The sequence below is a fragment of the Kogia breviceps genome, chromosome 2 (genome assembly GCF_026419965.1).
Source record: "Kogia breviceps isolate mKogBre1 chromosome 2, mKogBre1 haplotype 1, whole genome shotgun sequence".
In the NCBI taxonomy this organism is placed as follows: Eukaryota; Metazoa; Chordata; class Mammalia; order Artiodactyla; family Physeteridae; genus Kogia; species Kogia breviceps.
The window spans coordinates 62,195,256-62,218,855 of record NC_081311.1 but is presented as its reverse complement, the minus strand read 5'-3'; the positions used below and the strand labels follow the sequence as shown (position 1 = coordinate 62,218,855).

The window sequence follows — 23,600 nt, the reverse complement described above, 5'->3', positions numbered from 1 at the left end:
AAGTCCAGTTGGGTACTCACATCTTTAACACCTCTCTACCCCTTGGCTCGTCTCCCTATTTAACAAAAGGAGAGCAGGCTGGAGCCTTCAGATGCCAAGCTGATGCAGCTGAAATCTCACCACGTACGCTCACTTTCTCTATTTTACAATGACTATTTATTTATGGCCAATGAACTGGTTCTCCATTTGTGAGATGCTTAGATAGATTCTTTTAGAATGATTATTTAAGGGTGAAACGGAATCAAATGAAAGAAAAATAGAAAATAATAATAATAGGAGTTGCATACACATATGGAGAAAGTTGGGAGGGTGGCATCCAAATGACTGAAGATTGGGCAGTCCTGACATCGGAGTAACTTGACCTAAACCTTTCCTTATCTGTACAACAGGAAGGACGATGGAGGTCCCGGGGGTTCTGAGAGTTGTATCAATACATGTAAAGTGCTCAGAACAGCGCCCAACACCAGGCAAGAACTCAGGAAACACCAGCCTTCTATTGGATAGAATCGTGTAAATGATACCACCCTGGAAATGGGGGAGGACTAGAGCCCACAAGGCAGTATTATTGAGACTGAAAGATGGGTGGGTTAGGTGGGGAGGAGGGCATCCCAAGCAGCCGGGACCAACTGGAGCAAAGCCTTTGAGGAAGGACTATTCATGAGATGTCTGAAGGGCAGCAGACAAGCCCACTGGGCTGTAGAGGAGGAAGGTGGAAGGTGATTTGAATGGTCTTAACGGGTCAAGCTATGGAGTGTTGGTTGTTCCTTTTAGGGCACCTGTGGTTCCAAGAATTCAAGTATGCTTAGGAAGCTCAGAGAAAGGGGCCTTCTGTGAGACTGTGGGGTTCCTCTAGGAATCCGGGGCAGACCCTCCTTGGAGTTAGGCCTTCCAGGATGAGGAACTGGGACAGAGCTTGAGCCCTCTCTCCTTTCTTACAGCATTTATGTTTGTTTCCTATGGCTTCAGTAACAAGCTACCACAAACTTAAGGGCTTAAAACAACAGAGATGTTTTCTCTTATGATTCTGGAGGCCAGAGTCCAAAGTGATTTAGTTCCACAGGGCAAAGTCAAGGTGTCAGCCAGGCTGGTTCCTTCTGGAGGTTCCAGGGGAGAATCCACTCCTTGCCTCTTCCAGTGGCTGGTGGCTGCCAGCATTCATTGGCTTGTGGCTGGAACACTCCAATCTCTTTTTCCCTGGCCACATTGCCTTCTCCTCTTCTGTAGTCAGATCTCCCTCTGCTTCCCTCTTTAAGGACACTTGTGATTATTTGTAGGGTCCAGCCGATAATCTCCCCATATCAAGATGCTTAACTGAATCACGTTTGTAATTTCCCTTTTGTTATACAGGGTAACATTCAGAGGTTCCAGGGATTAGGACCTGGATGTCTGATGGCCATTATTTAGCCTACCACAGCATCTTTGCCCCTCTCTGAAAATTTGCCCCGCTCATGTCGCTCTTCTCCAGTGGCTCCCTCATGATCTTCCAGGATGGATCCATGCATCTACCTAGTCCATGATGGCTATATTGACCTCTCTCCATCATGGCTACCCTCGAAATGTCCTTTTGGCTTCTGCCTCAGCTGTCAAGCATCTCCATGTTCTAGTTTCCCAGTTCCAAATTTCCTAGAGGGGGTCAGATTGGCCAGATCATCATCACAAGCAGCGTCCACAAGCCATAGGGACCTGGCAGCCTGAGATGGTGTCATCCGGGAAGCTGGTACAGAAGAGGGCAGCAGGGCAATGAGTGAGATGAGCCCCAAATCCATCTAGTACATTTTAAAAGATAGACGATAGCCCAATGGAACAGAATAGGGCTCTTAGAACCAGACCCACATATAAATATGGGAACTTTATATATGATGACGGTGGCACCCCAAATCAATGAAGGAGAGATGACGTGTATAGTCGCTGGTGTTGGGAAAACTAGCTCACCATATGGAAAAAAATAAAGCAAGATCCCTACCATGCACTGTATACCGAGGTAGACTCCAGATGGATTAAAGACTTCAAGGTGAATGGTGAAATATGAAGCTCATAAAAGGAAACGTGGGGGTATATCTTTGTGACCTTGTAGTTGGAAAGGACTTCTTAACACCCAAGAGCACATGCCATAAATGAAAAATTGATCATCAGGATTTCCAATTCCACTGAAATATATAGACAAAGTTAACAACAGATGACATGTGTGGAACAGATTTTTGCAACAATTAAAACCAACAAGGGACTAATATTTAGAATATATAAGGAATTCCTGCAAATCAATAGGAAAATGTTGGTAAAGTCAATAGAAAAATAAGCAAAGTATATTCACAGAATGAGACACCGCAAAGATTAGTGGATATACATATAGGTACCCAAACTGTCTAGAAATCAGAGAAATGCAGATGGCAATTACAATGACCAACTTCTTCCTATTCACATGGGCCAGGTCCTCCCTCTGCCTGTTTTTGTATGATCTACAAGCTAAGAATGGATTTTAAAGATGAGTATTTTTGCAGTTGGTTTGATGGTAGTAAGCACTGTCTTTGAACTCCACTTACGTAAAGTATTATCCTTTACCCCCAAATTCCATTCTTCTGACTAGTAGACCAGTGTTACCAAAAATTGTGCTCAATTATTGTTATACTTCAAATTTCATCAAAAATTTTGGGGAAATTTGTTTTCTCTCATGTTAAATAAGTACCAACATAATGTCCTCAATTTTTCCTCTTGACCTGCAAGGTCTAAAATATTTACTATGGCCTTTCACAGAAAAGGTTTGCCAACCCCTACACTAAAGAATACTCTGTATCAGTATGGAGGTTCCTTAAAAAAACTAAAAATAGAACTACCATATGACCCAGCAATCCCATAACTGGACATATACCCTGAGAAAACCATAATTCAAAAAGAGTCATGTACCACAGTGTTCATTGCAGCTCTATTTACAATAGTCAGGACATGGAAGCAACCTAAGTGTCTATCGACAGATGACTGGATAAAGAAGATGTGGCACATATATACAATGGAATATTACTCAGCCATTAAAAGAGATGAAATTGAGTTATTTGCAGTGAGGTGGGTGGACCTAGAGTCTGTCATACAGAGTGAAGTAAGTCAGAAAGAGAAAAAAAATACCCTATGCTAACACATATATATGGAATCTAAAAAAAGAAAAAAATGGTTCTGAAGAACCTAGGGGCAGGACAGGAATAAAGACGCAGATGTGGAGAATGGACTTGAGGACACGGGGAAGGGGAAGGAGAAGCTGGAACAAAGTGAGAAAGTGGCATGGACATATATACACTACCAAATGTAAAATAGATAGCTAGTGGGAAGCAGCCACATAGCACAGGGAGATCAGCTGGGTTCTTTGTATCCACCTAGAGGGGTGGGATACAGAGGATAGGAGGGAGACGCAAGAGGGAGGAGATACGGGGATATATGTTTACGTATAGCTAATTCAGTTTGTTATACAGAAGAAACTAACACACCATTGTAAAGCAATTATACTCCAATAAAGATGTTTAAAAAAAATACTCTGTATCAGTTAGAAGCCAGATACTATTAGATGAAATCACCATTTTTGTAGGTCAAAAGTGGTCAAATGTCATCAGTTTCATAGGGTTCAACTTAATAGATGTACAGACAGCAAACTATTGTAGATAAATCTTTAAAACCTAGTGTTGAGTGATAAAAGAAATAGAATGGAATAGCATAATACCATGTCTGCAAGTTAAAAAAAAAACAATAGCCACAGTACATATTTAACAATAATACATGCATATACAGAGACATTTAGCAAAGCACTGGATTAGTACTTCTTTGGGAGAAGAGAAGGAGTAGGATGGGAAGTAAAGGGGAAAACCCACCCAACTAACAATAACATTTACTAACATTTATTTGGTAATCACCACGTGCCTGGCACTGCTTTAAGCAGCTCATATATGAACTCATTTACTCCTCACAGCACCCTGATGATAAAGGTACTATCATTCTTGCCACTTTACTGATAAGGAAACTAAGCTCAGAGAGTTTAAGTAACTTGCCCAAGGCCACTGAGCTTGTAAACATCAGAGCCAGGATTTGGACCCAAGCAGTTTGGACTCCAGTTTTGGAGATCAAATCTGGAGTCCAATAAGATGGGTATAGTTAGAGAGATGTAGATGAACCCAACAGATCTGAAGAAGCAAACTCCCCTTTTACCTAAACCCTACACCCATTCCATGCCCAGGAAATCTCTGCTGTTTCTTTCTCATCTTGCTTCTCTGGGACTCAAAGCACCTACCTCAGACACTGGCCATCCTACAGGCACAGTGGCCAAGGAGTTAGGAGGTACGGACCCTGTCCCTAAACTGACTCAACCTGGAGTGATGGGATGTGCCACCCACGGGACAAAATGACCGACTGGCTGCGCCCTGAGAAGTGGCTTCGGCATTAGTATGCTGAGGTAGCAGCTAAGGGCTTTGGATCTGATAGCGCTGAGTTCAAATTCTAACTCCAAGTTCAACTGCCTGTGGGACCACAACAAATCACTTCTGTAAATTGACGTTCAAACCCCTGCCTAAAAGAGAAGGCAGTGCTTACTTAGCACAATGACTGGCACATAGTAAATGCTCAGTAAATCACTACTGTTCCCAAGTTCATTCACATCACCCAGGAGAAGTGACTGCTTTTCACGGCACCTTCTTGAAAGAAGGGTACTTGGGAAGAGCAGAGAGGAGTCTGTGTCATCCCATTTACCTGATTAGTCTGCCGGTTCCACTGTTATCCGTCTTTCTGTACTCCGCCTCTCCTTCAAACCTTACCTTCCCACTCACCGCCTCTGGAAGGCTTCCCTGACCACCCAACTTGCCCCGTCTGCTGAGCTGATGGGAGCAGGTTGGTCGCTCCCTTTCCTTTTCTCATGGGAGGTTCATGCTCACCAACCAGATCAGCTTCCGTTTGCTCTCTGACCCGCTGTCCCCCACCCTGTGCCCAGGACCGTGTCCCCTCTGGCCTACGGCTGCCTGGTTGGCTCGGGGTCCACAAGCATCTGCCTTCTTATCTTCATTCTCTTCCTCCCCATCATGGTGATCACAGAATCCCCTGGAATCCACATGTCCACCAGGCCCCTAGGACATGAGCCTCTGAACCCTGGAGGCCTGCTTGGGCCCCATCCACATTTCCCTGGGAACCTAGAAAGCAGCCCTCCTTTCCTAAGGGGCTCATGTGTACCTGAACAGTTGCCAGGGGCCTTCACCTAAGTAATCCATCCTCAGGATGACACTGCAAGGGAGGGATGGCCTTCCCATTTCACCCCATGAGACCGTGGAAGCCAACCGGGTGTGGCCTGCCTGGGATTGCCCAAGTCACATGTGGCATGGCCACCCTTATCTCACATCCAGGACCTTTCTGTCACACCCCAGCCACCTCCACCCAGAGGTGACCATCTAACATCCATGTTTCTACCATGAAATCCATCCTCCTCCTTATTTTTCCAGGGAACCAAAGGCTATACCAACCACCTTTCCTCCGTGGCCCTTGTGACTCAGAACAGCTAACTGGGGCTTGTCTGGTGTTCAGTCTGGCCCTGGGCAGCCTCCCTGTGATTAGCACTGGTGTTCCTTGGCTCCAAGAGTGATGCCTTCTGCTTGGCTCCACTTGGTAGAGGAGGGAGGTTCGCACACAGTGTGGGCTCAGCAGGGAGAAGGGACTGGCCTGGGGGGAGAGCAGAAGACAGAAAGCCTCTGTGACCGCACTCCTCTTGCAGCGTAATGAGGATGTCAGTGGAATCCCTCCCAAGGATGTCATGCCAGACCCTCTACAGAGGTTGTATCTTATGCTGACAACAAGCTCTATCAGTGTCCCCATTTTTCACAGAGGAGGAAACAGACTCAGAAAGGTTATGTAACATTTAAGGTCATGCTAGACCAAGAAATGGCCGGTCTATGTGAGTCTGAAGTCCACGTGCTTTCCACGGGCCACCGTGCCCCATTGGGTCTTCATGAGAACCCTGTCATGTATAGACCTTGCCTATGCTGTTCCCATTTTATGGGTGGGTAAACTGAGACTGAGAGAGTTCAAGATACTCAAGGTTATACGGTTGGAGAAGTGGTAGACACTGAACTGGCTCCTGGTGCAGTCCTTATTCTGTCTACTGTACATAGAACTTTCCCATCCATGCTGGGAAGCCCCCCAGTTCTGGGCAGTAGGACTGTAACTAGGAGAGGAGAGGAGATAGTGTTGCCCTGGGCTGACATGAGAAACAGATGGGAGGGGAGGCTGGGTTGTTAGAGGTCAAGAAGGCCCAAGCTGCAGAAAGTCTTGGAAGCAGGTAGACTTGGTGTGTTGGGCAGGAAGGAGCAGTGTAGGGTCTTCCAGGAGGAGTGAAGTGCTGACCTGGTATCTTAAAGTGCCCCACTTGTGCAGCCCGCCCCATGGCCTGCCCCCTCAGCCTAGGGCCCCACCCCCGCCACAACACAAGGCTCCCTCCCTCACAGGTTGGGGACATTCTGACTCTGAGATCAGGTCTTTGTTTGAAGGACAGGTAATTAATCCCACAAAGTAATCCCAGCACACCCTGGCAGATTTATGGAGATCGCCTCTGTCCCAGGAACTGTGCCTTATCATCTTTCATTTCCCAGGCAAAGCGAGTGACTTGTTATATCACAGGCTTCGTGCCAATAGGAATTTCATTTAGGGGTGTTCTCCAGGTGGAGAGAGGTCGATAATGCGGGCCGGGGGCAAGAGCCTGTGGCGGTGCTGGGGCCAGGGAGGGAGGGGAGCAGAACAGGCGCTGTCGTGCTTTCACCTGTCCCCTTGCCGGTCTCTATCTTTCTCCCAACATCAGGGGCCCAGTTTCATGGGGCTCACCTGTCACAGGACCCAGATACCATCCAGTCCAACCCTCCCGAGTCACAGATGAGAAAACCAAGGCCCAGAGCAGCGAGGGAGGGACCTGATTCCCAGGCTCGCTCTTTCAGCTACTCTGCCCTAGCTCTCCCCACCCACCCGCCACTCCCCACATGCCCTGCCCTGAAGCTGCCACAGGTGCAGGAGAATGTCACTCCATCACCGGGCGGGGGAGCTCCTCACAACCCCAACGATGGACCTTGGAGCCTGCCTCCCTAGGGGGCTTTTATGGTGAGGAAGGGAGCAGAGGTTGGCAGTCCTGGCAGCTCACCCCCCACGCAAAGAAGGGTCAGTAGAGCAAGGAAGGGGGACCTGGTCCTGGAGGTCAGGGTAGTCGCTTCTGGTCTATCGGCTCTGCCTCTAGCTTGCTGGGCAGTGTGAAGGTCCTTGTCCCTTTCTGTAACACAAAGAGTTGGGGCTCATTTGATTATTCATAAATATTTATCCAACCCCTCTCATGTATCAGCTCTGGGGACACAGCCATGAACAAGAGAGATAAAGCTGTTGCCCTCACGGATCTTATAGTTTAGTGAGAAAGACAGAAAATAAACAATCAAACAGATGAATGCACAAGATCATTTTAGAGAGTGACAAGGGCTTACAAGAAAATAAAACAGGGGATGGAGGTATGATGGAGAATGGGCTGCAGCCACTTAGCTGGGGTGGTGACCTTTTTGATACGGTGACATTTGAGAGGGGCCTGAGCAACAGTGGAGGAGACAACCACATGGAGCTATGCAGGAAGTGAGTTCCAGGAGGAGGAAACAGCATGTGCAAAGGCCCCGAGACAACAATAAGCTGTGTATATTTAAGAAACAGAAAATTGGGAAAAGAGGTCTGCTGAGGCTTCAGTGTAGTGGAGAGTAGAGGATTAGGAGTCGGACGTGAGGTCAGAGAGCTGGACAGGGACTGACCATTTAGGGGCTTGCAGACCAGGCCGAGGAGTTGGGGTTATTCCATTTGCACTGGGAAGACGCTGCAGTGGAGTAACTTGATCTGCATCAGGCTTTTGAAAGATGTGCTGGCTGGAGAATGGGCTGGAGAGGGGGCAAGAGGAGAAGCAGGGAGACCAGCTGGAAGCCCACTGGGGTGGCCACAGGTGAAAGATAATCTGGAGGGTTCGTCATGCGAACCATCTTGGCTGCATCCGTCTGTCTGTCCAGCCGCTCACAACTCTTCCATACCACCCCAGCTTCTCTGGCAGCCCTTCTCCTTCAGGAGGGCCTGGTCATTGTTCTGAGCCCCCCCTGGGCCTCGCCTGCTCTTCCCCTACCCCAGCTCAAACCTCCTGCATCTTCCCACAACTCTAGACAAAGCTCTCTCAGGGGCCGGCCTCAGAGCCACTCTGCCCACACACCCCCCCCACTGCATCCATGCTCCCCCACCCCACCCTCAGAGCAGGTGGGCAGGCTACAGGCACCCCAGAAGGGAAGGGAGGACCTTGTCACCGCCCAGAGGGGGGGGGACAGCGTGGCAGCATGCAGGACCACCCTCGCCAACTTGGCAGCCCCTTGTCGACAGGAACCAAGCCTGATGGGGCTGGCTCCTCCCTGACACTCACACCCAGCTCTCGGTAATTAAAGCCATAAGTCATCTTCGGACGGGGGAGCTGCAGGCTGGGGCTGCCACAGCTGGCATTGATGGGAGGGAGAGTGGGCACATCTGGACAGAGGTTGGAGGGGCCCAAAAGTCAAAGACTGCCCTCCGTCTGGCCTGGGCTGAAGGGTGTTTGGGCTCTGAGGCTCTGCTTGGTGCCAGGGGCAGTGACAGGAGCTTCCTTCACAAACAAGGGTTTACTTCCTCTTTTCCATGGGCCCTGAGAGTCTCAAGCTTACAAAACATCCCCAAAAGATGCCATCTGTCTTCAGCTGGATCCTTTGCTTCCCCTCCCCACCCCCCAGAAGTATCCATTCACAGAGCTTGGAGTGAGGGTACCATAGGATACCCATCCCTTCAGCTGTGCTGGGAGCATCCCAGAGAAACTGCCCTCCTGCCAAGGAAGTAGGAGTCTGTAGCCCAGGCTAGCCCCTCTAATCAAGAAGGACCCCAGGCCATGCATCCTGAGGGTGGCCCAGTGGAAAGTACCCTGAACTCTGACCTGTGGCCTTTCTATTTCAAAAAAGTGATCAAAGGCCTTACACAGATTTTGGTGGCTGATCATCCTCCCTGGCCAAAAAGGCAAGGACATCTCGCTTTTTCCTGTTTCTCGCTTGCTCAGCAGAAGTTCCTGCCTGTCTGAGCCAAGGGAACGGAAATGTCTCTGGACACCCCTCCCTGTCTGGCTGGGCTCACTCATCAAGCATTCTGAATATCCACTTGGTGTGGCGCATGGGACCAGGGCCTGGAGACATAATGAGACATCTGGGGCTGATGCTCATGCTGGGAGGATGAGGGCATTCTGGAAGCCAGGCTGTCAGGATAAAATGGTCACCCACCCCTACGCACCACACACACACACACACACACACACACACACACACACACAGAGTCCAGGACCCCTGGACTTCATCAGAAAAGCAGGGCCAGGATCACTGGCAACACACACACACACAGAGTCCAGGACCCCTGGACTTCATCAGAAAAGCAGGGCCAGGATCACTGGCAACACACACACAGTCCAGGACCCCTGGACTTCATCAGAAAAGCAGGGCCAGGATCACTGGCAAATGTGAAATATTAAATATTTAGAAAAGTACGGAAACTGACATAACATGCCTCCATATGTTCACCACCCAGATAACATTTGTTGACATTTTACTGTATTTACTTCTGATCTTTTTTTCTTCTTTTTGTTCTTAAGAAATGGAACTTGACAGGTATTGTTAAAAGGACCTTTGCTTTCATTTTCAGTGATCTCGGAGGCTGGGTCTCTGAGGAGCAAGGGTTAACGCCTCTAACCCTAACATCAGCCTCAGAAATGGCCCCCAACTTGCATATGGTCTGTCTTGGGTGACATTAAGGAATGATCGGCTTTGTTTCATGTGATACTGGCATGTCTGTCCACATTGAAGTCCTTATCAAAGACATATACAGTATTTAAGGATGAACTGGAATTGGCTCTAATAACTCCAGTCCCGGGGGCGGGGGTGAGTTTAAGAGAAGGAAAATTGGCAAAATGTTGATAATTGTTGACTCTGGGTGATGGGTACACAGGGTTCCGTTGTGCTCTTCTCTCTACATTGTTTATCTTTGAGATTTTCCATAGTGGAAAGTTTTTTTTTTTAAGTCTGGTCCCAAAGCTGCTAAGGGACCCACCCCTGGTCTGGGATCCACATCCAACTGTGTCCTGGACGGGCACCCAGACTTGAGCCAGACTTGAGGTTGACCCGTCTGGTGCCAGCTCTGCCTCTAACTTGCTGTGTGATGTTAGCCCAGTTACTCACCATCTCTGACCCTCAGTTCCCCAGGGGGAGAAGAAGTTTGAACCTGGTGGGCTCTAAGCATCTTCCATCTCTGACCTTGGACACATCTACCTTGCATGCTCAGAGAGCCCGCTGGAGGGCAGTGGGTTTCCCATACCACTCCTCAAGAGAGCCTTTGCAAAAAGGATTCTGTAGCCAAATAAGTTGGAAAGACGCCGCATCACAACATCCTTGTCCTGGCAAGTTACAAGCCACATTAGCCCATTAAAGCCTCTAACAAGTCTTGCGGCAAAGATGCCTGTTCAGCATTTCCCAAATGTATTTGACCACAGAACTTTTAAAAAGTTGGCCTTTCCTTATACTGCAGGTATCAGAGTTCCCGGGGACACCCTCTGGGAAACCCCAACCTTCCAGTTTTCACAATGGGAGCTCCTACCCTGAAGGATGAATTTGCCATTTTTTCATGATGATTCTGACTCATATTCAGTAGAACACAATATTTGTTTTCCACATTGTCAAGTGGGTTTTGTACTTAAGTAAATCTGTAGTTTTCCCCCCTGCCCACCTCATCATTCCTTGATCAGAAACATCTGCTTTGATGTCACATTCTGAGTCACTGACCAGATGCTGGAAAACCCTCCAACATCAGGAAACTGGGCCTGGCACAATCTGGAGCTTTCCTGGTGGGGCCTTCTAGAAGCAGTGATTCTAGGGAGGAGTAGGAGATAAAACACAGGCTTTGCCATCAAACGCTGTAGGTTCAAATTTCAGCTCAACCACTTACCAGCCATGTGACTTGGGACAAATTTTTTTTTTACCTCTCACCTCAGTTTAGTAATCAATGAGGTTTAAGCTGCAAAGGATGTGTCGAGTGCTGAGTTTCCTTCCTTCTCCAAAAGAATTTATAACAACTAATATTTACTGAGCACTTACTATGTGTTGAACTAAATAGATGCATTACCTGCTTTCGTCTTCCCATCAGCTCCATGAGACAAACTATTACCCCTACCCTTTAACAGCCAGGGAAACTAAAACGCAGAGAGGGTAGGTAACCTGCCCACAGTCACACAGCTTATGAGGAATGATGCTGCGATTTTAGCCCTGGTCCTAGGCACTACAACATCTGCCCTTTTCAAAAAGATCTGACCCAGATGAAAAAATATTGATCCTCTGAACACCTTACCTTAACCTGCCTGGTCAGCGTTTATTGGTCCTCGGGTAACCCAGATGGTATGTCAGGCCGTGCATCCTTGGCTAAGCACTTGTAGACAACCATGGACTCCTAATACTGAAAGAGTCCGTGGGGACTTCCAAGTTCCCTGAATCCCCAAGCCCCCAACCCCATCCCTCAGGGCCCCTTTTGGGGGTCATGGGGGTGCCAAGTATGCTGGACTCCAGCATAGACCCCTCATCTGCTTCAGCCAGGGCAGCTAGCTCTGGTTTTGGTTGTTTTATATACTGGGATTCTGGGGAAGATTTTGTCTGATTAAAGGATTTGCTACTAAAACAAAGAAATTTGAAAACCGCTGCCATAGAAAAGCCCCCTCTTTTTTAAACAGGAGAGGACTCTGAGGCCCAGAGAGGTAAAGTAACTTACCCGGGATCACCAGCTATCCTCCTGAGCCCAGGCAGACCTCCCTCCTCTCTTCAGGACTCAGCAGGGACCAGATTGAGGGGGGCTTCTCAGCCCTCAGGGACCCCCCTCAAGGTCAGTTGTCTGGGCTGCTTCTGCCAGTTGGTAGCCAGTTTCTATGAAGATAACTGTGTCTGAGGCTGGCTCCCTGAACCTCGTCTGACCACATCTATTTCTGGGCTGCGGAGCCCTGACGGAGCACAATTTGATTCATAAATTACCCAGCTCAAGGTGTGTGTGATGGGCTCTCCTTCCCAGATTTGAAAGTCATTCACTCCGGAACTTGAGGCACTTGGGGCCGAAGAAGGGGCAGCTATGGGATCCGCACTCAGAGAAGGAAAGTGGCAGGGGAGCTGAGGGGACGCGGGGATCCAGGGAGCATTGCTCTGCGCCAGCTCCACGCTTGTCGTCTCATTGACTCCTCCCAGCCACCACAGGAGGCACCTTCTATTATTATCATCCCTATTCGGCAGGTGAGGAGACTGAGGCTCATAGAGGTGAGGTCACTTGCCCAAAGTCACGTGGCTGGAAGTAGCAGAGCTAGGATTCGAACTCAGGGCTCTCCGAAGCCGACATTTTTCCCAGTCACGATGATGGCAAGACAAGGAACTGAACAAGCAGCATTTAGAGGAAGAGGTTAGACCCTGGGAAATAGAATTGGAAGGGAAGGTTCAGGAGTGCCGAGCCTCCTCTTCCACCAAGTTCAGTGTGCACCGACAGCTGGCATTGCACCCCACCCTGCCCGTCTTCGCCAGTCTTTCTTGTCTAACATCATTAAATTCCAGGCACTGCTTAGTTCCACCTGCCCCAGGCACCAGGTTCACTATCCTTGACACATACCCAGCATAGGCTCAGCACTTTACAGTTTGTAAAGCATTTTCTGGTCCCTTATCCCACTGAACCTCCAAATAGCCAAGTGAATAGGACAGGTATTCTCACCCCCAATGAGGAAACTGAGGCTCAGAAAGGACCACAAGCCCACAAGCGTGCATCTAGTCAGGTCCTTTATGAGTTCTTCAGTCAGCTTCTTTATATATATGCTTTGTCCTTCCCCTGGGCCTGGCCAGTCTTCCCCCTTAGATGGTGGGTTCCCTGGGGGCATTACCCATCACCCACCCCCACCCCGTGCCTCATTAGAGAGGCCTTATAATGTGGTAGGTGGTCTCTGGTGCCCCACTCCCCAAGAAGTCCCGTCCCCTGGGCCTGCCTTTCCCATGTCTCAGTGCTGGATCCGTGCAGGGGTGCTGGAGGTGGGGGTGATGGCCTCACCAGGATGACAGCACGTACCCGCCTTCCTGCTTCCTTCTCCTTGGGCATCTCATCACTGTCCTCTTTGTTTTCTTAAGAAAACCCTCCTCCTTCCCCCCTCGCACTCCCCCTTTGGGACAAGGCCTTTCAGATCATCAAATATCAAATGCTTCTTATGTGCAGGCTGAGATGGCTTTATCGGAGCCTGTAAATCTCCCAGAGCCCTGACGCTCTCTTGAATGCCAAGCCTCAGGTGAATTATGTGGGCTGGTCCAGGGACCCAGTGCACCTCAGCGCCCACTCTTGGCCCAAGGAGGGGCTCCTGCTGAGGCTGGGCATGGGTGTTCTGGGCCCACCTGCCCAGGGTCATGGAGGTAACCAGCCTCCAGTCAAGTGAGCAATTCAGCCTTCTTTTCCCTTCTCCTCGCCTTGTTCTTCTCCTGGCCAGTCTCTGGCCCCCAGAGCCAAGGGAGCACCAGCCCCACCCAGCAGAGACCACGGCAGCTAGGAGGGCCATCTGAGACTCAAAAGACCCAGGTTCTAATGCCAGCCCGGTCACTAAGTAACCAGGTGTTCTTGGACATGTCACTTCCCTGACTGAGCTTCAGTTAACTCATCTGATAGCAGTGCTGGTCTTGCAGGGTGTCTTGAGAGTCCAGTGAGCTCAGAATTGTTCTGCCAACGAGCAGAAGCATGCATCTTACCTGTCTCTTGGGGGCAGCCTGGTGTGTGAACTAAGCCTCCAGGCTCTGGAGTTAGACAGACTTGAATCCTGGTTCTGCCACTTACTCGTAGTGTGACTTTAGGCAAATCACTTAATTTCTCTGTGCCTTGATCTTCTCACCTGTAAAATGGGAATAACAATGATGATGGTGATGATGCCACCTGGCATGTGGGGTTGCCATGACGAGTAATTGACCAATACATGGGAAGTGCTCAGAACCCACAATAAGTGGCCCTGGTTATTGCTCCTTTTCTCACTGCCCTCACCCAGTCCATGCTCTCACCACCAACAGGCCTTCCTGCCTCCAGGGCCTCCCCACGGCTGTGGACAAAATTCCAAACTGCTTCCCCGGCATTCAAGGGTCCTGCCTCCTAGCATCAGCCACTCCTGACACCACTTCGTGTGAACGCTTGTCCCACTGGCTCCCCACTTTGGAAGTGATTGTCCCCTCCAGCCCTTTGCTCAGAATGCCCTCCCCCTCTCCATACTGACCCAAACCCAGCCCTCCAAGACCTGGCGGAGGATCCCCTGCCCCAGGCCCCGTGAGCTTCCTCGCCTAGATCGATGCCACCCGGGCACCGAGACCTTATCTTTTGCTGTTCAGACTCTCCAGTACCTTGCAAACTCCTCTTTGAGTAAATCCCTTCCTTCATTCGGCTGAGGTAGCAGTGACCATGGTGGGAAAGGTTCCTGTCCTCAGGGAGATTAAATTCAGCAAATTATTATCAGTCATGGTGGTAACCCAGGTAGAGAAAGAATTACTCACTAATGTGAATCCGTTTCCGACTCAGCCCACATCTAGCACCAACTTAGAACACATAGACACACATCATCAAGTATTGGGGGTTTTGGGTGGTAAATATACATAACATAAAATTTACTGCTTTAAAGTGGCATTACATATACTCACAATGTTGTACACCCATCACCACTATCGAGATCTAGAACTTTGGGGATTACTCTTTAAGGTACTTATATTAATTATTTTTACAAGTATAATTCACATAAGTCAAAAAGGAAACAGTGAAATGGCTCTAGAACAATGGTTCTCAACCAGGAATGATTTTGGGCCCCCCAACCCTCACCGCAGGGAACGTTTGGCAGTGGTCTGAAGGTTTATTGGTTGTCACAACTGGGAGAAGGGGTGCTACTGGTTTCTAGTGGCTAGAGGGTAGGGTTACTGCTAACCACCCCACAATGCATGGAGCAGTCTCCCACAGCAAAGAATTATCCAGCCCAAATGTCATGGGAAGCTGAGGTTGAGAAACACTGCTCTCACATCACTATCAGAGATCATTTTTGTTAACATTTTGTCAACATTTCATTCCTTTTTCTACATATATATATATTTTAAGCAACAACAAAAAATGTGTCTTATGGAACTATGCTATTTTATGACTCCTTTGGGGGGAAAATGTCTGAAACATATATATTTCAAGTCACAAACTTCTCTTTGCAACATTATTTTTAGTGGATGACCGAATTTCATATCATAACGTAATTAATCCCTATTGTTGGACATTTAGGTTGTTCCCAGTTTTCCTTAGTAAACAGCACCACGGTGAAAATCCGGGGAGCTGCACCTGTGGGCACAGCCATGATTATTCCCTTTGGAGAAATTCGCCTGGTTACAGAATAAAGGTTTTTCAGGAAATCAGGAGGTTCTGATCGTAGCCCTGGCCCCTGGCAATGTCTTGCTGATCCCCACTAAAGTGTCATCAGAGGACCAGGGGCCGCCTCTCCCTGTAGGTGGGGAGCTGGATGCTGCTGTAGGTGAGGGGGCCTGGCTTGACCCTTAGCAACCCTAACATAATAGGCTTTACTATCCTTGGCTACTCAGGTTAATGTTTCATAACTTGGAGCCAGATTAGTCAGAGTCCAGTCTGTGGTCTTATTACGAGAGGTGATCATTTATTGGTGTACTTGAGCTTGATGAAAACTGTCGTTCTGGTGAAACGCCTACAAGACAAGCAGACTGCAATTCCCACCTGCTTGCTGGGGGCTCAAAGATCGTCTTTCCCTGACTGGTCGGTAATAACTGTAATTAACAAGATGCACTCAGCTCACACAAACATGTCGCTGTGGTAGGGTGGGTATGATAGTCCCAGTTGGAATTGCTAATTGGCTGACTCTTCCTCATAGCCCTGGTGCAGTTGTGGTCTCTGTGATGTGTGACATTATAAGTCACCCTGGTACCATTCTGTCCCGTAACCTACACTAGCCTCAGAATGGCGCCCTGACACCCCTGCTGCAGCCCATGCATCAGTCAAAAGCCTTCGTGGAGCACCTACTATGTATCACCAGGGGCACTTGGAGAAACCGGTCCCTGCACTCCCAGGGCTTATATTCCAGTGTGGGGAGACAGACAATAAGCAAACACATTAACAGATGAAAAGAGATGTTCAGAAAGTAGAAGTGGTTTGAAGGAAATAAAACAGGATAAGGGAGAGAAGAGTGATGAGGGTGAGAGTAGGATGGTGGGGTGACTAGAGAGGGCTTCCTTTGAGGCCCCCTCAAAGGTCACCACCACCTTTGAGCTGAGACGTGAATGCAGGCAAGGCACCCACAGAGATCTGCAGGGTGAGCATTCAAGGCAGCTTCAGGGAAAGCTTTGGAGAGGGGGTAGGCCTAATCTGCCCCCTCCCTGATGGTCCTTAGGTGGGGCAACAAGCTCTCAGCCTGCATCTCCTTCTCTGATAGAAAGCCAAGGTAACCCACACCGCTGGTTGCCATATGTTGATCACAGAGCTGTTCAATGCAGCCCAGCCCAGGTGCCACCCGGGACTTGGACCCCTTTGTCAGCAGGCAGCTAAGTAACAATTTTTAATTCATAAGATATCTTGCCCAAAGCCCATATCTCAGGCTGACTCCCAATTTTCATTATGCAGTGATACAGTCTGTACCAGTCAGAATTATACGGCTCCACTGGACAGCGATGGGCCTGCAGCCCAGCTTGTCCCACTGGCCCAGGCGGCATACACAGCACACACGTCGCTGTTTAACAGCTACCCCTGGTGGGGGGGCAGGGGGAATCCAGGGGCCTCTGGGTAGGACATGAACTCTTTAGCTTAGTGAGAGCTGAGTTTAACTCCTTGTTCCACCCCTTGCTATGACTTAGGACCAGTTATCCTCTGTGCCTTAGTTTTTTCATCTGGAAAATGAGGATAATTGTACCTATCTCATGGGAGCTTTGTGAAAATTGAAATATATTGGATTGGCCAAAAAGTTCATTCACGTTTTTCATAACATCCTATATAAATATACCAAAAAAAAAACACCTTTGCACAGCGCCAGGCACAATGCATGTTGGATATTGTGGGGAGGGCCCCTCCTGACTCATTCTGGATGAGATGGGCCGTAGTTGGGGCTAACCTGGTCCAATTCTTGTATTCAGAAAACAGGCATAGCAGGGAAAGAAGGGACGGGAACCAAGACAGGCACCACTGTAGGTGCTTTACATACATGATCACGCCTGATCCTCACACAGTCCCGTGAGGTGGGAGCTGTTATCCACACTTTACAGATGAGGGGTTTGGCTCACAATTTGCAGGAGGTCTCACAGCTGGTAACTGGCAGATCTGTTGTTGGTGCTCAGGTCTTTTTTGCATCCTTCGAGTTCACGCACAGTAGGCAGTCTTCACTAGGGTGCTGATGTAACAGACTCCAGGCAGAGACTACAGCTGAAAGAGGGAGCACCAGGGGGAAGGGGGTACGTATCCCAGTTCTGCTCACTTCCCTGGGGAGGATCCCTGGCCCTGGCCCTGGGGAGGGCCAGGTAAACGAGTCAGAGGCCAGGTGAGGGATCAGGGTCCCACCAGTCCTCTCATCCATTCAGCAACTAGCATTTGAGTGGAATGATAGTTGGGCCCAGAAGACCAGCTAGATCATGAGCTCCTCATAAGCATGGCTATTTTTTCTTCTTTTCTCATCCCCATGGCCCAGCATGGCCAGACTCAGAGTATGCCCGCACCTAGTGTGTGCTCATTGACCCTTCCTAATCCCTACCGGGGGCGGGGGACAAGAACCTTCAGGCCATTCAACAGATAGGTGATGAGCATTGTTCTGGGTACCATGGGGACGGAAACAGGACACCCTAGCCCTTACCCTCGAGGCGACGCTGGGTCTCTGGATGTGAGAACCAGGGAGGTCCCACAGCACAGGGCTATTCTGAGGGTGCCAGCCCAGCTCTGGGGCTCAGTGGAGTGAGAGAGGGCGCAACCTCCAGGACTGGCTTCCTGAGGCTGGTGACATTGGTAATGGACCTTAAGAACAGACAGGACCAAGGTGGGAGCCATTGGTTTTCCTTTAACTTGGGGGCAGCAAGAGTGGGTTGCTGTCAGCCCAGCGGAGCAGACAAAGCAATTGAAAGTCATCAGCCTGTGTTCCCACACGCACCATCAGCCACTCACTAAACTGCTTTTCTCCCAGACCCAGCTCTGCCATGGGTCAAGATGCTGCCGGGCGAGATAACAAGGGGACAAGATGTGGGAGTGATGAGATTTGGCAGGGGCCGGGAGGAGGGGCGCCTGGGGAAGGAGAGAGCCTGCTAGCCTTGAAGGAAGGAGGAGGTGGGAGGGTGAGCCCTCAAGGCCCAAAGAGAGAGCCACCCCCCTTCTCTCCAAGTCTGACCATCTACCCTCACCTTCACACCCTCCAATCTAGTTTCCCTCTCCCGCTGCCTTTGACCATCTGTGAAACAGTAGCCCTTTGCTTGACTCTGCTGCGCCCTCTAGCCGCCACTCGGCCTCTCTCCCTGTTTATTACACCGAACTCCGGGCGGCAGCACCTGTAGTAACAGTCCCCAGGGCCCCCCCTCAGCCACTGTATCTCACAGTCTGACCTCCAGAGGCATCTGAAGATCCAAATGGGGGACCTTCGCCAGATCTTCCTTATCCTGAGTCTCTCTCAGCACTGTTTGACCCTGTCAGCCATCTCTTTCTCAGAACTTCCCCTTGGCCTGCCTCTGGGCACCTGACTCTATACTGGTTTCCCATCTGCCTCTCTGACCACTGCCTTTCTATCTATATTTTCCCGTGCCTCCTCACTGGAGCCATAGGTGTGCCCTAAAGGCCGGCTTGCCAATGCCTCATATATGTCACCACCTTTGTTCTGGCAGCCCCTGTCTTCCCACTCGAGTCCCCATCCACCCCTCCCCTCCAGCTCCTGGAGGACATCGCCACGTGGACATTCTGCTGCTACATAAAACTCTATCATTTTATGAGGAATTTACCTAGAACTTTTCAGAACGTAGAGGGTTTTTAACTAGGACTCCCTCTTGAGAAAAAAGCAACTTATTTGCCACCTCATTCTACGAAGGATGACAATCTCTTATTTGTCTCACCCTGTTCCTTGTCCCTTAGCACCGGGCCAGGTACAGAGTGGGTGCAGACCTACTGTGTGTAGGGCAAATGCCTGCAGGGAGAAAAAGAGAGGCGTAGATCTCACTCCAGGCCAGCCACTCACCAGCCATGTGACCTTGAACAAGTTATTTAACTTCTCTGAGCCTGCTTCCTCACATGTAACACAGGGTGTCTTCTTCTAAAGTTACTGTGAAGACTGAGTAATCTAATTGTGCAAACATCTTAGCTCAGTGCCTGGAACAGGGAAGTGTTCAACAAACTGTAGCTACTAATTTTTAATAAACGGGAAAGAGGGCTGTGACTTCCCTTCAGCAGCCTTTTGTGCTTTTGCAGACTTGATTCACATCTTCTCAACCTCCCTCTTGCAAATATGAAGAGGTCTCGATGCCTGAAGCTCCTGGAGGATGTGGCTGTCCCACAAGAGAACCAGCAGAGCTATAGGAATGACCTGCTTCTTCCCTTGTGTGAACGCTTTAAGTCACCAGTTCCCAGAAGTCTTAGGGTGCTCAGGTGCAGCCTCACTCCCTGCAAGGACCCCTCCCCTACCAGGTACATCCCCTAGGACAGCACCTGTCGACCCAGGGAAAGCAGCTGCCCTTCTGCTCAGCAGTGGGAGCTGAACAGGTGAAAGGCATCCCCCAGTGAGCCACCCCCAGCCCCCTGGTCCCCATGGGACTTGGATAAAGAGTGTCTGGGAGGCCAGAGGGCTGACAGGGTGGTATCAGTTTCCAGGATAGCAGAGAAACTTATGTGTATGGTTTCCAAGCCCACGGCCCCCCGGGGGAGGGAGGATGGTGGGAGGGTGGTGATAAAGGAGGGAAGCAAGGAAGTGGTGACCCACCCCGAGGCCAGAACCCTGCATGCGATGCCCTGTGGACCTGAGGGTTTTGTTCTCAGCCTTGACCTCAGGGCTGCCACCTTGTACATCTGGGCCCTTGGTTGTGAGGCTCTCCTAGCAAGAGGATGGGTTGGCTTAGTGCTCCCGCTGGGTGAAAGCTCTAGGCACAGGCTCCTGGGGTGGGGGTGGGTGGAGGAGACGGTCCATGGGGCTGTCTTGGTGCAGGACAGGCGGCCAACATTTATTGAGAGGTTCCTATGTGCCAGACACTGTATTAACTCATTTAATCCTCACAGCAACACTCTGGGGTGGGTACTATTATTACTCCCATTTTATCGACGAGGAAACTGAGGCCCAGATATGTAACTTGACCAAGGTGACCCAGCTAGCTAGTAGCAGAGCCATGATTGGAACTCAGGGCATAACTGCTTCTCTGTTCCACGTTGCTTTCCTTCAAGGGCCTTAGCTTAGCAAGTTCTTATACACTCAATAGTGGTATTTTATTCTGAATGCAGATCTTTCGTGTGAGACTGAAGGCATGAACCTTGCCTGCTTTTCTCTGCTGATTCTCTAGCATTTTGCACAGAGTAGGTGCTTGATATGAACTGGAATGAATGAGTGATCTGATCAGTCAATCAGTCTTTGAATGAGACCTGCCCTGCTTGGGGCACAGGGTTCACCTCCTGTCCCTGCCCAAGCCAGCATCCCAGTGAGTGCTCATGTTGCCATGGTGACAGTAGGAAGATCAGAGGCACTGACTCACTTAGATGGCCTTGTCAGCTCCCTGGGTGTAGCCCTTTCTGACTGTTGGTCCTGGCAGTTAGTCACTGCATTTTGCAGGAGGCTGAGGGGTGAACTCTCCACACAGATAGATGTGTGAAAAAGAATGTGTTTGTGTGTGTGTGTGTGTGTGTGTGTGTGTGTGTGTGTGTGTGTGTGTGTTGGGCGGGAGGGTCCTTGAGTTTGAATTTGTTGTACCAGTTGAGGGGTATTTGCCTGCAGGTTGGTTGGAGAAGGTGCCTAGGCTGGGAGATGGGTATTTTATGTTCTGGGGACAGACTCGGAGTTGGGGATGGGCATTGTGGCCACAGGTAGGGCAAAGGTGCTGAGTGCGGGACCCAACTGAGTTTGCCAGGGGTGATAACCTTACTTTCCAAACTGAAAGCCACAGCACATCGTTCGACAAGAGGCTTCTGGTTTGTGAATGACTTACAGGAAAAAACTGGCAAAGACAAAAGTTGAATCACCTGTAAACATTGATAGCTTCCTTTATTGGGAAGAATACATTTATACGAAACTCTGGAATGATGGGATGCCGGACAGGGGCGCTGAGGAGGCGGGGCCCATGCCTGTGTGTGTGGTGGGGAAGAGGGTGTGAGAGCCAAGAGGCTGGAGGTCTTGCCTCAGGGCAGCCCTGCAGCTCAGCATTTAGGGGCTCCGAGAACCCAGCCCCTAAAGCACCCTGCGCTGTCCATGCTTCAGCCACCTCAGCACTGACCACCCTGTCACGGGAATGCCTGGTTGATGGCTACATCCTCCACTGGATGGTGTCCCACGTACACTGTAGGAGCTCAGTAATTGTTTGCTGCGTGGATTAGCTAACGATGAGCAGATGAAAGCACATGTCCTCTTGTTTCCCCAGCAGCAGAATTCCTAACTAAAAAAACTCCTTTATATTCATGCATGTATATGCCTCCTTGCAACTCTTTCCTCCCCACTACACAAGGGCAGCTGTACAGAAGCCCGCGGGAGGGTACCCAGGCCGCAGGCCGAAGCCTTAGGCAAGGTGGAGGCTGGAGTGACGTCCCCTCCCTGGCCTGGCCCAGGTCAGAGTCCCCAAAGCCCACACTCTGAGAGTGACGTGAGACCCAGCCGGGCTCTGCCGTCAGCAGCCGTCTCTCCCCTGCCTCAGACAACCTCTGCAGAGGGCTGGGAGTGGGCCACCTTGCCGGCCAGCACAGGGGGGCTGAGAACGGCCCCTGCCTCAGAGCCTAAAGTTAGAGAAGGACGTTGTCTCCCCTCTACTTTTGCCCTAGTTAATCCAAGAGAGGATATGAGCCTGTGTGCGGATCCCTTTAGAGCTGGGGAAGGGGCGGAGCAGGGAGATACAGCAGCTTCCATGGGCGATACTGGTGTCCACCTTGTGTGTTGGAGGCTTGGATGTTCGTTCCCACCTATGGAAACCATGTCCATCCACCCCCTTCCCCAATCCCGCCTGTCTTCCAGGGTCCAGCTCAAACAACATTTATGAAGTCCTTATTTTGTGCCTGGAACTGTTCGAAGCCTGTACCTGTGTATATATTTTTTCCCATTCATTTAATTCTCATAACCCTATGAGATAGATCCATTATTATCCTCATTTCGCAAATGAAGAGACCAGGATGCAAAGTGGTTAGATAAGTTGCCCAAGGTCACACAGCTAGACAGTGGTGTAAGGAATTGATGTCACCTCCTCCATGAAGCCTTCCTTCTTTGAACCTTCCTGTGTGTGAACAGCCTCTCCCTGCTGTGAACTGAGATGCTGATTCTTGTGGGTGTCAGAGCTCCCTTACGAGGCTGCGAGTGCCTCAGGGTCAGAAATCCTGGCAGAGTGACCTCTGCGTCCCCCACAGCGCCAAGCTCAGGGCTTGGCCATAGGACAGCCCGTCCAGGGGACTGCTGAATATGTGAATGAATGGCCGTGAGTGAGCGAGTATTTGAATGAACCAACACACTGGTTAATGAGGAGGAGAGGGGCGTGGAATTGAGGGTTTCCCAGTGAACTCACAGCCTGATGAGAAGGGCACAAGGGCAAGTAAGGGGGCCCAGGTGGGCTGGAAGCAGCCATCCTTCAGGAACATGCTTGCCACCTTGTGCCCAGCATTGTCCAGGTACCTTGAGGAACGGTCGTGGAAGCCCCCCATCTTCAGGGGGCTTTTAGGCTGGGTGAAAGGAGCACATTAACACACAGGAAGCAACTGGGGAACAAACAGAGCAGCAGCTACTGCCTTGTAGGGCCAGAGGGGTAAGTGAGAGAGATGAGGACCATCTTCCTGGAGCAAGAGGAGGAGGGGCTGGCACTGGGTGGGAGGAAGGGCAGCGAAGCTGAGAGACAAGGCGAACGATGAAAGACAGGAGGCAGGAATGGATCTGGGGAACCTGCGGAAGCCACTGTGAGGGCCAGGTACCTGTGGGGCAGCATGAGGCAAAGCTGGTGGGTGAGAGAGGGGTGGGGTACATTTGAGCCAGTGCCATTTGTGCGTGATTTTTGCCAGTACTTTAAATACACATTTTCAATTTTAATAAATACTTCTAAAATTGAATTTTGTTTTTAACTTATATTTATCATAAAAGGATACTTTATATCACTGCCATATAGAAAAGTAGAGTAAAATAGAATAGACTAGAAAGAACAGAATAGAATAGGAAATGACCGTAAAAATAAGCACAAGGGGAACAAAACAAGGCTACTGCCTTAGTCCACTGTGGCTGCCATAACAAAATACCACAGACTAGGTGGGTTATACACAGTAGAGATTTATTTCTCACAGCTCTGGAGGCTGGAAGTCCGAGATCAGGGTGT

At 49.8% G+C, this 23,600-nt stretch overlaps 1 protein-coding gene across 1 annotated transcript in view; it reads left to right on the top strand.

Annotated features, from left to right (window-relative positions):
- CDH23 (cadherin related 23) overlaps window positions 1-23,600 on the top strand; it is a 466,374-nt gene that overhangs the window by 220,569 nt on the left and 222,205 nt on the right. The gene's annotated exons all lie outside the window — the stretch shown is intronic.